Source organism: Aotus nancymaae, unplaced genomic scaffold (assembly GCF_030222135.1).
Source record: "Aotus nancymaae isolate 86718 unplaced genomic scaffold, 86718_ANA_hifiasm-v0.15.2.pri h1tg000020l, whole genome shotgun sequence".
Classification (NCBI taxonomy): domain Eukaryota; kingdom Metazoa; phylum Chordata; class Mammalia; order Primates; family Aotidae; genus Aotus; species Aotus nancymaae.
Window position 1 is genome coordinate 58,476,134 of NW_026988432.1, and position 5,222 is coordinate 58,481,355.

At 48.0% G+C, this 5,222-nt stretch overlaps 1 pseudogene; it reads right to left on the reverse strand.

Moving 5' to 3' along the window:
- Positions 1-3,769: 3,769 nt before the first annotated feature.
- On the reverse strand, positions 3,770-4,651 carry LOC135276072 (tubulin beta-4B chain-like; annotated as a pseudogene).
- Between the last annotated feature and the right edge of the window lie 571 nt (positions 4,652-5,222).

A 5,222-nucleotide genomic window follows, 5' to 3' on the forward strand; every position in this document is an offset into this window, starting at 1 on the left:
TTACCTCTACCACTTTTAGGGAATGATTTTCTGAGTCTATACGCAACTCCACCCAAGTGTCTTCTGACACCCCTGCCAGCTTCTACAGATGATGAGTTTTTGAGACCACAGACACTTACACATGAGTGTCTTCTATTACCTCTACCACCTTTAGCGAATGATTTTCTGAGTCTATACGCAACTCCACCCGAGTGTCTTCTGACACCTCTGCCAGCTTCTACAGATGATGAGTTTTTGAGACTACAGACACTTACACATGAGTGTCTAGTATTACCTCTACCACCTTTAGCGAATGATTTTCTGAGTCTATACGCAGCTCCACCCGAGTGTCTTCTGTCACCTCTGCCAGCTTCTACAGATGATGAGTTTTCAAGACCACAGAAACTTAAGCATGAGTGTCTTCTATTACCTCTACCACCTTTAGCGAAGGATTTTCTGAGTCTATATGCAACTCCACCCGACTGTCTTCTTACACCCTAGCCAGCTTCTACAGATGATGAGTTTTCGAGACCACAGACACTTACACATGAGTGTCTTCTATTACCTCTACCACCTTTATCGAATGATTTTCTTCGTCTATACGCAACTCTATCCAAGTGTCTTCTGAGAAGACACCTCTGCCAGCTTCTACAGATAAGTTTTCGAGACCACAGACACTTACACATGAGTGTCTTCTATTACCTCTACCACCTTTAGCGAATGATTTTCTGAATCTATACACAACTCCACCCGAGTGTCTTCTGACACCCCTGCCAGCTTCTACAGATGATGAGTTTTCAAGACCACAGACGCCTGCACATCAGTTTCTATTACCTCTACCACCTTTAGCCAATGATTTTCTGAATCCATATTCAACTCCACCCGAGTGTCTTCTGACACCTCTTCCAGCTTCTACAGATGATGAGTTTTCAAGACCACAGACGCCTGCACATGAGTGTCTTGTATTACCTCTACCACCTTTAGCCAATGATTTTCTGAGTCCGTACACAACTCCACCCGAGTGTCTTCTGACACCTCTGCCAGCTGACCTGCTCTCTCAACCGACACTCAACCTTCACCTGAGTGTCCTCTCAGACTTCACCCTCTCCTCTAGTCATGTGGCCTGTGAGACCTTTACCATCACCTCTAAAGGTACCACTTGATGTGTTCATTCGAACGGTATAAAGTAATTTTTAAAAATATTCATCTCTTCTTTTTTGAGTGAATAGAAAGAAATGTCACAGATGGTACTGCAGGGCTTTGCAGTACAAGGGTAACACCGGCTGAGATCCTGCTCACTTCTCTCAAGTTTCCGAGAGTACACAGTCGGTTGCATTATTTCCTTGTCATGAGTTTGGCAGCAGGTATCTCTTGTAGATAAAGACAGATTTTTTATTTTTTGTGGGGACAGAGTCTCACTGTGTCACTCAGGCTGGAGTGCAGTGGTGCAATCCTGGCTCAGTGCAACCTCCATCTCCAGGGTTCAGGTGATCTTCCCACCTTAGCCTCCAGAGGATCAGCAGGGACTACAGTCATGCACCACCACGTTTGGCTCCTTTGTATTTAAAAAAATTTTTTGAGATGGAGTCTCACTCTGTTGCCAGGCTGTAGTGCAGTGGCACCATCTTGGTTGACTGCAACCTCTGCCTCTTAGGTTCAAGCAATTCTTCTGCCTCTCCGTCCCAAGTAGCTGGGACCACAGGTGCATGTCACCATGCCCACCTAATTTTTTGTATTTTTAGTAGTGACAGTGTTTCACCATGTTGGCCAGGAGAGTCTTGATCTATTGATCTCATGATCTGCCCACCTTGGCCTCTGAAAGTGCTCGGATTACACGCATGAGCCACAGTGCCCAGTCTTTTTTTTTTTTTTTTTTTTTTTTGAGATGGATTCTTGCTCTGTCACCCAGGCTGGAGTGCAGTGGTGGGATCTTAGATCTCAGCTCACTGCAATCTCCACCTCCCAGGTTCAAGTGATTCTTCTGCCTCAGCCTCCTGAGTAGCTGAAACTACAGGTGCATACCATCACACCTGGTAATTTTTCTACTTTTAGTAGAGACAGGGTTTCACCATATTGGCCAGGCTGGTCTTGAAGTCCTGACCTCAGGTGATCCAACCACCTCAGCCTCCCAAACTGCTGGGATTACAGGTGTGAGCCACCATGACTTCTCTCTCTCTCTCTCTCTCTCTCTTTTTTTTTTTTTGTAGAGATTGTGTTTCACCATGTTGCCCAGGCTGGTCTCAAACTCCTGGACTCATGCCATCTGCCAACTTAGGCCTTCCAAAGTGCTGAGATTACAGGCTTGAGCCACCAGCCCAGCCAGAGATTGTGTATAGAAGCCAGAAATAGCAGTTTTGCAGGTGTGCATCGAACCTGGGCCACATGGCCATCTCTGTGAGGGATGAGACCTGTCCCTGACTTGCAGGGCATCCTGTGTCCTCCAGCAGAGAGATCCACGCTAAAGGGCAGAGAGCTTGTGACCACCCACCCACAGTAGAAGCACAAGTGAAGGGACCCAGGGTGCAAAAGAAAGAGACCGGATCTCCTGGGAACAAGCAGGAGGCTGTGGAAAAGGCTGGAGTGGGTTGTTTTCACTTGGGAGTTTGTGTAACTCAGGTGGAGCTGGAAGGCTCCTGGCTGGGCAAGCAGTGTGAGCAGGAGCATGGAGGCTTCTTGAGGGCCCCATAGAGCCACCATGGGAGAGCTCAGATAGCCGGGTGTGCACAGGGAATTATGCCTCCAGCACTTCCTCATTGCCCTACTGCCCTTAGTCCATTACCTGTAGGAATGATTCTTTCCCTGGGTGTGTGAAGGCTCTGGATCAGGGTGAATGAATGCCTAGAGCTCTGGGAAATTTAACTTGGTTCTATCAGGGGGCCCTGTCTCCCCTACTTTTTATGGTGCCAGGAGACTAACAGTGAGGATGGGTCTGGTTTATTGGAGCTGCGCCTTGGTCTTCAGAATCAGGTTGACTCTGGCGGGAAACTCAAAGCCAATCCTGAGCTGTTCTGGCATCATCTTATCCCCAGCAACCTCGCTCTCCCCCTGCGACTCCCAGCTTTGCCTCTCCCAACCTTGGCATGTAAAATCCTCCCCCTTCACTGTGTCCCTGCTGCCTGATCCCAGACACCAATTCTCAGTGGGGCTCAGAGCCCCAGCTTTCTCAGAAGTGAGCTGGGACTGATGTGGTTATGAGGTCATGGTGAGGACAAGGAGACCAAGCCCATGAGGAAAGCATCTTGCCAAATAGCTGCTAAAAGGGAGAACCTCCTCCCTCCCGCTGGTTACATGGGAACATTCCCACTCAGAAGATCAGCATAAGATGTTCATTGAAGTTTACTAACCTTAGGGTGTAACAGCTCAGGCCCCGGGATTTCCTATCTCTGTTTCAAAGATAAGGGATAGCCTCTGTCTCCAAGACTAAAATTCAGATTCTTACAAGATGAAGAGATTACAGGAACACAGTGAAATCTGAGATCTATATGTGTGATCTGTAGATAATTATTCTTCATGACATACATACACATCTGCAGCCACACACGGAAGTATTCAGTAGGGGCACAGGTATTTTATAGAAGACAAAATGTATATCGGGCAAAAAAGTTCACATGAAAATAAACAAACAAAAAAAAATTTTGTCACTATGAAAATGCTTCAGTAATGGTGTGTGTACAGCAGGGGACGTGGACAGGGAAAACCAAGTGCACACACAGAGGCACAGGCCAGAGGACAGACTGGGAGTGAATAATGAGTTCACACCGCTCCCTGCTTTCCCCGGTGACTGCAGGCTCTAGGCCACCTCCTCCTCGAACTCGCCCTCCTCCTTGGCCATGGTGTCCTGGTACTGTTGGTATTTGAACACCAGGTAATTCATGTTGCTCTTGGCCTGGGTAAACTCCATCTCATCCAGGCCCTTGCTCGTGTAGCAGTGCAGGAAGGTCTTGTGTGGAAACATGGCTGTGAACTGCTCCGAGATGCACTAGAACAGCTTCTGGATGGCCCTGCTGTTGCCAATAAGGGTGTTGGACATTTTTAGCTCTTGGGGTAGGATGTCACAGACAGCCATTTTCTCATTGTTGGGGATCCACTCAGCAAAGTAGCTGCTGTTCTTGTTTTGGACATTAACCTTGTCCACCTCCTTCATGGACATGCAGCCCCTGAACACGGCAGCCACTGTCAGGTAGCGGCCATGGCAGGGCTGCAGGCTGCCATCATGTTCTTGGAATCCAACGTCTGCTGGGTCAGCTTGGGCACTGTCAGGGCCCCAGTATTGCTGGCTGCCCTCCTGGTCAGTGGGGCAAAAGTGGGCATGAAGACTTGCAGGCGGGGGAATGGGACCATGTTCACCGCCAGCTTCTGCATGGGAAGTGCAGGCAGGTGGTGACCCCACTCATGGTGGCAGATACCAGGTGGTTCAGGTCACCACAGGTGGGCATAGCAGCTTTAAGGCTCTGAAGCAGATGTCATAGAGAGCCTCGTTATTGATGCAGTAGGTCCCATCTATGTTTCCTATGAGCTGGTGGATGGAGAGGGTGGCATTGTAGGGCTCCACCACTGTGTCTGACACCTTGGGTGAGGGCACCACACTGAACATGTTCATTATCCTGTCTGGGTACTCCTCCCGGATCTTGTTGATGAGGAGGAAACCCATCCCAGACCCAGTCCCCCACCCAGGGGGGCCCGGCCACTTTGCTGTTTTATTTTGTGTTTTTTACTATACTTCTGGATTTAATATGCTGTTTCTTAATTTTATGTTCAGATACCTTTGTGTTAGCTACTACATACCTAACAAATGTTTTCTTTTATTTATGTTTAGATTCATAGAGGGCTGGGTGAAGTGGCTCACATCTATAATCTCAACATTTTGGGAGGCTGAGGTGGGTGGATCACTAGGTCAGGAGTTCAAGACCAGCCTGACCAACATCATGCAACCGTGTCTCTATTAAAAATACAAAAATTAGCTGTGTATGGTGGCATGCACTTGTAATCCCAGCTACTCAGGAGGCTGAGACAGGAGAATCGCTTGAACTGGGGAGGCAGAGGTTGTAGTGAGCTGAGATCATGCCACTGCACTCCAGCCTGGATGACAGAGAGACACTCTGTCTCAAAAATTAAGTAATTAATTAATTAATTAAATTAATAGAGATGGGGTCTCACTATGTTGCTCAGGCTGGTCTCAAACTCCTGGGCTCAAGTGATTTTCTCATCTTGGCCACTGAAAATGCAGAGATTACAGCATGAGC